Source organism: Propithecus coquereli, unplaced genomic scaffold (genome assembly GCF_000956105.1).
Source record: "Propithecus coquereli isolate 6110/MARCELLA unplaced genomic scaffold, Pcoq_1.0 Scaffold143, whole genome shotgun sequence".
NCBI classification, from domain to species: domain Eukaryota; kingdom Metazoa; phylum Chordata; class Mammalia; order Primates; family Indriidae; genus Propithecus; species Propithecus coquereli.
Genome location: NW_012138636.1, coordinates 4570478 through 4580952, shown reverse-complemented (window position 1 = coordinate 4580952; position 10475 = coordinate 4570478). Strand labels below are relative to the sequence as shown.

The 10475-nt window shown below is 40.0% G+C and overlaps 1 pseudogene across 1 annotated transcript; it reads left to right on the top strand.

The window, feature by feature from the left end:
* Window positions 1–5278: 5278 nt before the first annotated feature.
* LOC105806703 lies at window positions 5279–6758 on the top strand (annotated as a pseudogene). Its single transcript, XR_001137284.1, has one exon. The product of XR_001137284.1 is annotated as a KH domain-containing, RNA-binding, signal transduction-associated protein 1 pseudogene (transcript).
* Window positions 6759–10475: the final 3717 nt, after the last annotated feature.

Sequence of the window (10475 nt, the reverse complement as noted above, 5' to 3'; positions counted from 1 at the left end):
CTTTTCTGCCTTTGGTTTCCTGTTGATGTTGGCCCTAGAAAACGTGTTGGCATGGATTCCTTTGAACTCTATTTTGTGGAATAATTTCTGCAGGATTGGCACCAGTTATTCTTTGTAGGTCTGAGAAAATTTGGTTGTGAAACCATCTGGTCCAGGAATTTTTTTTTCAGGAATTTTTTTAATTTCTGCTCAGTATGTGAGATTTAGATAAGTAGATGGCTGCTATAGACTCAATATTGTTTGGTTTGTATATGAGAGACATGCTCTCAGACTTTCCCTATGCAATGTCAAAGAAAGGGATAGCTCTGGAAGGAGCAATCTCTTCCTGGTCTGTAATGCTCCCAAATGCTAGAACATCAAGAATACAGAAAAATAATAACATATTTTTAATATAATTGAACCTTTGATAAATTAATGGAAAATAGACACATATAGAATCTGAGAAAACACAGAATCATTGATAATGTGTAATAACTTTTTTTAAATTTCAGCATATTATGGGGGTACAGATGTTTAGGTTACGTATGTTGCCCTTGCCCCTCCCCAAGTCCGAGTTTCAAGTGTGTCCATCCCTTGGATGGTGCACATTGCACTCTTTGTGTATGCATATACCCGTCCACTCCTCTCCTCTCCCCCCTCGCCCTCTCCCCTGCCCGACATCCAATAGGTGTTATTCTTATATGTGCACTTACATGTTGATCAGTTAATACCAATTTGATGGTGAGTACATGTGGTGCATGTTTTTATATTCTTGGGATACTTCATTAGTAGAATGTGTTCCAGCTCTATCTCGGAGAATACAAGAGGAGCTATATCACCATTGTTTCTTAAAGCTGAATAGTATTCCATGGTATACATATACCACATTTTATTAATCCACTCATGTATTGATGGACACTTGGGTTGTTTCCACATCTTTGCAATTGTCAATTGTGCTGCTATAAACATTCGGGTGCAGGTGTCTTTTTCATAGAGTGCCTTTTGTTCTTTTGGGTAGATGCCCATTAAAGGGATTGCTGGATCAAATGGTAGATCTACTTGTATCTCTTTAAGGTATCTCCATATAGCTTTCCACAGACATTGCACTAGTTTGCAGTCCCACCAGTAGTATATCAGTGTTCCTATCTCTCTGCATCCATGCCAACATGGAATAATTTCTGCAGGATAGGCACCAGTTCTTCTTTGTAGGTGTGGTAAAATTCGGGTGTGAAACCATCTTGTCCGGGACTTTTCTTTTTAAGAAGGTTTTTTATTGCTGTTTCAATTTCAGTCCTTGATATTGGTCTGTTCAGGAATTCTATTTCTTGCTGGTTGAGCCTAGGGAGGCTGTGTGTTTCTAAGAATTTGTTCATTTCCTCCACATTTTCCAGTTTGTGTGCATAAAATTTTTTGTAATATTCATAAATTATATCTTGAATCTCCACAGCATCGGTTGTAACTTCTCCATTTTTCTTCCTGATGGAGCTTATTAGAGATTTTTGATTTCTTTTTTTCATTAGTTTAGCCAAAGGCGTGTCAATTTTGTTTACTTTTTCAAAGAACCAACTTTTTTTTTTATTAATCTTCCATATAGTTTCCCTGTTGTCAATTTCATTTAGTTGTGATTCAATCTTATAAATTTCCCTTCTGCTGCTCGGTTTGGGTTCGGTCTGTTCTTCTTTTTCCAGTTCTTTGAGTCAATTCATTAGGTTGTCTGTTTGTGCTCTTTGTGACTTTTGGATATAGGCATTTATGGAAATAAACTTTCCTCTCAGGACTGCTTTGGCTGTGTCCCACAGATTTTGATAACTTGTGTCACCTTTGTCATTTAGTTCAAAGAATCTTTTGATTTCCACCTTTACTTCCTCGTTTATGAAGGAATCATTCAGCAGAAGGTTGTTAATTTCCATGACTTTGTGTAGAGATGAGAGTTTCTGTTGGGGTTGATTTCTATTTTTATTCCACTGTGATCTGAGAAGATCCATGGCATAATTTCTATTTTTTTAAATTTTTTGAGACATGCTTTGTGTCCTAGAATATGGTCAATCTTAGAGAATGTCCCATGAGGTGATGAGAAGAATGTATATTCAGTGGTTTTTGGGTAGATGGCCTGTAAATATCAGCCAGGACCATTTGTTCTAGAGTTCTGTTTAAGTCCGTTATATCTTTGTTAATTTTCTGTTTGGAGGGTCTGTCCTGTGCTGTCAGTGGGGTGTTGAAGTCTCCGACTATTGTGGTGCTGCTGTTCATCAATTTGTTTAGATCAAGTAGAGTTTGTTTTATGAATCTGGGTGCACCTAAGTTGGGTGAATACATATTTAGAATTGTTATGTCTTCTTATTCCACTGTACCCTTCACCGTTATATAGTGACCGTCTTTGTCTTTCATTACTTTTGTTGATTTAATAACTAAGTTATCTGAGATGAAAAACACAATGACAGCCTTCTTTTGGCTTCCATTTGCTTGAAATACTGATTTCCACCCCTTTACCTTGAGTCTATATGCATCCTTGCAGGTTAGATGCGTTTCCAGGAGACAGCAGATGCTTGGCTTGTTTTTTTTTTTATTCATTTGGCCAGCCTGTGTCTCTTGAGAGGGGAGTTCAAGCATTCACATTTATTGAGAGAACCGATAAGTGGGGTGAATTGCCATTCATTCTGTTGGGTTGAATTTTGTTGCTTTCTTTTCTCTCTTGAGGCATTGTGGAATCTAGCCTTTGATCTTTGACTTTTGAGTGGTTTTACATTCAAGAGTGTTTATTGTGGTGATCCTTGTGTAATTCTGTTTTGAGTACTTCTTGGAGAGCTTGTCTTGTCTTCGTGAATTCCCTCAGTCTTTGCTTATCTGAGAATGTCATTATTTCTCCTTCATATATGAAACTTAGTTTTGCAGGATACAAGATCCTGGGCTGGGCACTATTCTGTTTCAGAACAGTGAGAATGGGGCCCCAGTCTCTTCTTGCTTGTAGGGTTTCAGTTCAGAAGTCTGGAGTTATTCTGTTGGGCTTTTCTTGTATGTTATTTGTTTCTTTCACCTCACAGGTCATAGAAGGGCCTCTTTAGGGGATACATTGGTCAATCGGATGACTGCATGATTTGGTGTCTTTCTATTCGCATTGAATCTCCCTGGGGTCTGTTGAGCTTCTTGTACCTGTATACCCAGATTTTTAGCAAGGCCTGGGAAATTCTCCTCTATTAATTCTTCAAATAGCTTATCCAGCCCTTGAGTGTATTCTTCTTCATCTTCTGGAATCCCTATCACCCTTAGGTTCGATTTTTTCACATAATCCCACATTTCTTGTAGGCTTATTTCTTTTCTCTTAATTTTCTGCTCAGTCTCTGTGACTGACTTATTTGTTAGGAGTTGTCTTCAATTTCTGAGATTCTTTCTTCTCTTTGATCTACCCTGTTCTTGAGGCTTTCCACTGTGTTTTCTAGTTTCCTGAATAAGTCCTTCATTTCCAGGAGATTGGTTTGATTTTTCTTTAATATTTCATTTTCTTTAGTGAATTTCTCTTTCAGGTCCTGGATTATTTTTGTGGTTTCTTTGTGTTGGTGATCCATTTTTTCTTGTGTATCATTGAGTTTTCTAATAATCCGTGTTTGAAATTCTTCTTCTGTCATTTTAGTGTTCTGAGTTTCGTTAATGTCAATTGGTAGGGAGCTGTTGTTCCTCTTTGGGGGTGTGCTTTCCGTTTGAGTCTTCATACTTCCAGAGTTCTTTCGCTGGTTCCTTCCCATCTGGATCAGTTGTTCCTTCTTGCCTTTAGATTTTCGTTTGGATAATGACACGCCCTGTTTAGTCTCTTAGCCAGTAGGTGGTGTTTGTGGGTGAGATTCGATCACACCCTTTATGATGAATCAGTAGATGCAGTAAAAGTGTGTGCAGAATGACCACCTTGTCAGTAGGTGGCACTTGCTGGGAGGAGCAAGCTGCAGTGCTGCTTATGGGGTCCTATAAGCAACTTTTGTTTCTCTGGAGAGGACCTCTTGTGCCTCGGTGGGTCCCTGGGACTTCCAGGTTTGTCCTTATTCTCCACCCAGTGGGAACAGGTCCAGGAGTGAGTCTGGGTGGGGCTGGGTTGGGTAAGCCTGCCCTCAAGTTCCACCAATTCTGTTAGCGGGTGTCAAAGGTCTGTTCTTTGCTTCTGTGCAAAGCTGCCGGGAGGGGCTGAAGTGGCTCCACTCAGCTGAAATCTCTGGGCTTGGAGGGGTGGGGTTGTCCGAGACCTGCACTCTTGGGCAGGTCTCGCTCCCCTCCACCCTCCCCGTCTCCGTGGCCTCTCCCAGGCCTCTGCCAGCAGGCACGACCTCAGGCCGATGTATCTCCCCTGGCTGTGACATGGGCTGGATGTTCCCTGCTCAGGAACGCAGCCTGAGCTGGGTGCACAGCCCTCTTTTGGGAGGAGGGTTGCTGCTCAGGCATGCTGATCTGCCCCTGAAGGCACACATTCCTCAGTAGGCTCTTATACAGATATCCCTTCTGTGCTCCGGGGAAGTGTGATCGTGACCTGGGTGTATGGGGTCTGGTCTGCAGGCCTGTCCCGTGGGTCCTGGAGATCAATCCGTGACCCTGCCAGGGGGAGGGGTGCTGGTCTCAAATCACCTACAGGGTGCCCAAGCTGGATCGATTTCACTCCACCTTGGGATGTGCCCCACTCTCCTGGAGTCACCAGGCAAGCAGCACCTGGGAGGGCTTGCGGGTAGGGAGCTCACAGTGTGAGTATCCCTCAGTCTGCTGTAGGTCCCCAAAAGGAAAGGTCACATTCCTTGGAGATGCCTCCGTGTGATGGCTAAGTTGTCCCTCTGGGCACCCACGGGTAGGGAAGGGGAAGGAGAGAATGGAGCAATATGGTGTCTGCTGATAGGCTCACATCTGTGCCTGGAGAGGTGCCCCGAGGGAGCTGGGAGCCTGATGGCCTGTCCACAAGAGGCCACCACACACTGGTGGCAGCCGTCTCTGGGTTGGTGTTGGCAGGTCTCTCCAACTTCTCAGGAGCCCATCAACAGTCCGATATGCAAGGGAGGGGAAAGTTATCTGCTCCCCCTACCCTTGTGGCTGGTCTCCAAGCCTCTTGTCGATATTTCTCCTTCCAGTTCTCCTCCACAGTGTCTTCCCGTGGAGTCTCCTGTGGTTTCAGGCACCCTTCCTTCCGACCCTCAGGCAATCTTTGTTTTCCTGCTAGTTTATTTTTTGCACTGTCTTCTAAAATCTGTCTTTTTTGCAGAGACACTCTGATTGACAGCTTTTCTCCTCCACCATCTTTCAACACATCAATAATATATTTTTTGAGGGGGAGGCGGAGTGGGGTCCGGGGGGGAGCCCGGGCCTCGCCCACCACGCAGCCGCCACCGCTGCTGCTGCCCTCGGCCATGGGTTCCGACGCGACAGTGGGTGGTCCAGCACCGACCGCGCTGCTGCCCCCCTCAGCTACAGCCTCGGTCAAAATGAAGCCGGAGAACAAGTACCTGCCCGAACTCATGGCGGAGAAGGACTCGCTCGACCCGTCCTTCACTCACGCCATGCAGCTGCTGACCGCAGAAATTGAGAAGATTCAGAAGGGAGATTCAAAAAAGGACGATGAGGAGAATTACTTGGATTTATTTTCTCATAAGAATATGAAGCTGAAAGAGCGGGTGCTGATACCTGTCAAACAGTATCCCAAGTTCAATTTTGTGGGGAAGATTCTTGGACCACAAGGGAATACAATCAAAAGACTTCAGGAAGAGACTGGTGCAAAGATATCTGTGTTGGGAAAGGGCTCAATGAGAGACAAAGCCAAGGAGGAAGAGCTGCGCAAAGGTGGAGACCCCAAATATGCTCACTTAAATATGGATCTGCATGTCTTCATTGAAGTCTTTGGACACCCATGTGAGGCTAACGCTCTTATGGCCCATGCCATGGAGGAAGTCAAGAAGTTTCTAGTACCAGATATGATGGATGATATCTTCCAGGAGCAATTTCTAGAGCTGTCCTACTTGAATGGAGTACCTGAGTCTTCTCGTGGACGTGGGGTGCCAGTCAGAGGCCGAGGAGCTGCACCTCCCCCTCCACCTGTTCCCAGGGGCCGTGGTGTTGGGCCACCTCGTGGGGCTTTGGTGCGTGGTACACCAGTAAGGGGAGCCATCACCAGAGGTGCCACAGTGACTCGAGGAGTGCCACCCCCGCTTACTGTGAGAGGCGCTCCAACACCAAGAGCACGAACAGGAGATTCCAGGGAATACCTTTGCCTCCACCCCCTGCACCAGAAACATATGAAGAATATGGATATGATGATACATATGCAGAACAGAGTTATGGAGGGTACGAAGGCTATTACAGCCAGAGCCAAGGGGACTCAGAATATTATGACTATGGACATGGGGAGGTTCAAGATTCTTATGAAGCTTATGGCCAGGACGACTGGAATGGGACCAGGCCATCACTGAAGGCCCCTCCAGCTAAGCCAGTGAAGGGAGCATACAGAGAGCACCCATATGGACGTTATTAAAAACAAACATGAGGGGAAAATATCAGTTATGAGCAAAGTTGTTACTGATTTCTTGTATCTCCCAGGATTCCTGTTGCTTTACTCACAACAGATAAGTAATTGTCTAAGTGTTTTTCTTCGTGGTCCCCTTCTTCTCCCCACCTTATTCCATTCTTAACTCTGCATTCTGGCTTCTGTATGTAGTATTTTAAAATGAGTTAAAATAGATTTAGGAATATCGAATTAATTTTTTAAGTGTGTAGATGCTTTTTTTCTTTGTTGTTTAAATATAAACAGAAGTGTAACTTTTATAATAAAAAAGAAGTTGAGTAAAAAAAAAAAAAACCACAAACCTGTTAGTTTCAAAAGTGACATTGCTTGCTTAAAGGTTCTGAAGTAAAGACTTGTTAACTTTCTCTTAGTTTTGATTTGAGGCATCCCGTAAAGTTGTAGTTGCAGAATCCCAAACTAAGCTACATTTCAAAATTCAGGGCTGTTTAAGATTTAAAATCACAAATGTTAATGGCAGTAGGTGCCACCATGTAAAAGTGAGCTCAGACGTCTCTAAAAAAATGTTTCCTTTAAAAGCACATGGCGGTTGAATCTTAAGGCTAAATTTTAATACGAAAGATCCTCATGAATTAAATAGTTGATGCAATTTTTAAAGTTAATTGATATAAAAAAAACAAAATTAGGCTTGTAAAACTGACTTTTTCATTATGTGGGTTTTGAAATCTAGCCCCAGACATACAGTGTTGAGAGATACTTAGGGGGAGGGAGAATAGGTTTTTAAGAGGTTGATTTGGGGGGAGGGGATGGCCATCTGAATTGATTTTGATGCAGAGCTTTGTAGCCACAAACAATCTTTCAGTCATAGCACTAATAATTAAAATTTCAGTATTTAAGACTAGTATTTTGTCCATCTGAGATTCTGCATTCCATGAAAAGCTCACTTGGACACTGAGGCTAAAAGCTGATGATTTTCTTAAGTTGATGGCTATCAATATTGAACTGTTCCCAAGACAGTCAAGTATGTCTCACCACTAGCATTATATAAAAAGGGACACTGCAGCTGAATGAAAAAGGAATCAAAATCCACTTTGTACATAAGTTAAAGTCCTAATTGGATTTGTACTGTCCTCCCATTTTGTTCTCGGAAGGTTAAATGCTACATGTGTTAAGTCTGCCTAAATAGGTAGCTTAAACTTATGTCAAAATGTCTGCAGCAGTTTGTCAATAAAGTTTAGTCCTTTTTTAATCAAAAAAAATAATATATTTTTTGAGAAATAAAAGCCTAAGGTTACCACATATTGATATAAAATTTGTTGGTCCAAGATAACGAAAGCATTTCGTTATCTTTATTTACCCACCAACAATACTCATTCTCCATGTTGGTGGAGCCCACTGGATGGTAACGCATATACTTTGTATAGCTTTCTTGTGCCAGTGAGTGGAAACAATACATGCCTTATTTTCAAAAAAGTGTGCTGGCTTGTTTTGAACTGTCTGGAAGTTACCCAAGGGTCCAAAACAAAGGCTTCTCTTTTCAATCTAAAGCACCTTTCTGGGTGGCATTTTTCAAAGACATTTAAAAGCATACAGTTTCTGTTGCCACCTAAGAAAGTAACAGCAGACACAGTAAAGAGTAGAAAAAAAACAAAAGTCTGAAAGGGAGGCTAAGGATGAAGATACTTGGAGAAACATAGACTTTGAAGGACTTCACATATATAGAGTGCAGGACCATAGACTAGTATACGTGGCTAAAATTGTAGTTCAATGAAATGTAAGGAGAAGGCAAAGACAAAATTGTAGGTTGCCTGGTCAAGCATTGTGGAAGAACTGCAGCTTAAGTTCAAACTATAAAAATAAGAAGAGTGTTTTTTTTCTTTTCTTTTCTTTTTTTATTTGGATTACAGGCATCTAAGAAAATCTGTGTTAGAGTAATGACTGACCAGTGATCTAAAAGTACATAGGCTTCAATTAGCACATACAAGTCATAGAGTTTTATGAAATAGTTTGAAAAAGGCACTGGATGAATAGATGCTTGGAGCCTTTAAAAAAAATGATAGTGAAGACTAGAGGGGGAGAATCTGGTCTCCAGAGTTATCACATTATAATACTCAAAATATCCAGTTTCCATTAATAAATTATGAGACATACAAAGAAATGGTGTTTCATTTATACACCAAAAGGGAATTTATAGTAATCCTCCTTCGGTAAACCCAGACATTGAACTTACTAGTTAAATAATTAAATCAACTTCATTGTATATGCTCAAAGGTAAAGAAAACATGAAAAAAAGAAGTACTGGAAACTGGGATAATGATGTATGAACAAATACAGACAGTCAAGCATAAGATACAAATTAAAAAAGAAACAAATTCAAAGTCTGGGGTCCAAAAGTAAAACAGCTTAATGAAAAAGTTATGAGAAGAAATCTACAGGAGATTTGAGGAAGCAGAAGAAAGAATCACGTAGCTTGAAGATAGGAAAATTGAAATTATCCAGTCTTCAGATGAAACAAATGCAAAATAAAAATTGACAGAAACTATGGAAACTGTGGGACACCATGAAAGGTACCAACATAAGCATTATGGGATTCTTAGAAGAAAAGGAAAGAGAGAAAAGAAGAGGGAAGAAATAATACTATGTTTTTTCCTCTATATGCATGACTTCAATAAAATTCAACTTATAAATTTTAAAAAAAAACCAAAGAATAATGGCAAAAACCCCAAAATTTGATGAAAATATTATTGTATGCATAAAAAGTTCAAAACTCCAAGTAGAATAAATTCAAAGAATCTCACACCAAGGACTGTTAATAACACAGTCAAAACCAAAGACAAAGATGCGCACTACCCGAAGGATGGACATATTTGAAACACGGACTTCAGTGGGGGGGGGGAACCAAGGGCAACACACGTAACTTAAACGTATGTACACCCATAATTTGCTGAAATAAAAAAAAAATAAATTAATTAATAAAAAAAAAAAAAACCAAAGACAAAGGCAAAATTTTGAAAACATCAAAATAGAAGTGTAACATTATGAAGAAAAGATTCTCAAAAGATCAGCAGTTAATTACTCCTTAGAACTCATGGAGCACAGAATGCAGAGGGATTACATATTTAAAGTGCTGAAAGAAGAAAAACTGTAAAGTAAGAATGTTGTATCTGATAAATCTATCCTTTAAAAATTAAGAAAAATGTGACATTTCCCAATAAAGAAATGCCAACGGATTTTGTTTCTAGTAAATCTTTCCTACAAGAAGAGTTAAAAATGTTGTTCAGATTGAAATGAAATTACCCTAGAGAGCCTCTAGAAGCTGTACAAAGAAATAAAGATTTCTGGTAAAGGTATCCTTATAGGGAAATGCAAAATAAGTGTTATTATATTTTTGGCTTGCAACTTCTCTTTTTATTATCTATATAATATAAAAATAAATGCCCGACACAACAATAGATACATGTTAATAAATGGATAATACATAAAGATGCAATTTATGACAATAAAAACATAAAGAGGAAGGGAAATAACTATATGGAGGCAGAATATTTACATATATTGAAGCTAATTTAGTATCCATTTAAAATATAGTGTCATAAATTTAAAAGGTTTATTATCATTCCCATGGTAACCAATCAAAAAATAAAAAATACAGAAGAAGAAATGAGAAGGAACTCAAATAAAAACAATTGGAATAATAATCAAACAGAAAAATAACATTGGAAAAATTGAGGAACAAAGAGAAGACATAAAAAATGTAGTATAATGGCAGAAGTCCTTACTGTCTTAAGAATAATCACTTTAAATTTAACTGGATTAAAGTCAGCAATTAAGACAGAGATTGACAAAAACTGGATAGCCACATGTAGAAGACTGAAGCAGGATCCACACCTTTCACCTCTCACAAAAATCAACTCACGCTGGATAACAGATTTAAACCTAAGGAGTGAAACTATTAGAATTCTAGAGGAAGATGTTGGAAATACTCTTCTAGACATTGGCCTAGGCAAAGAATTTATGA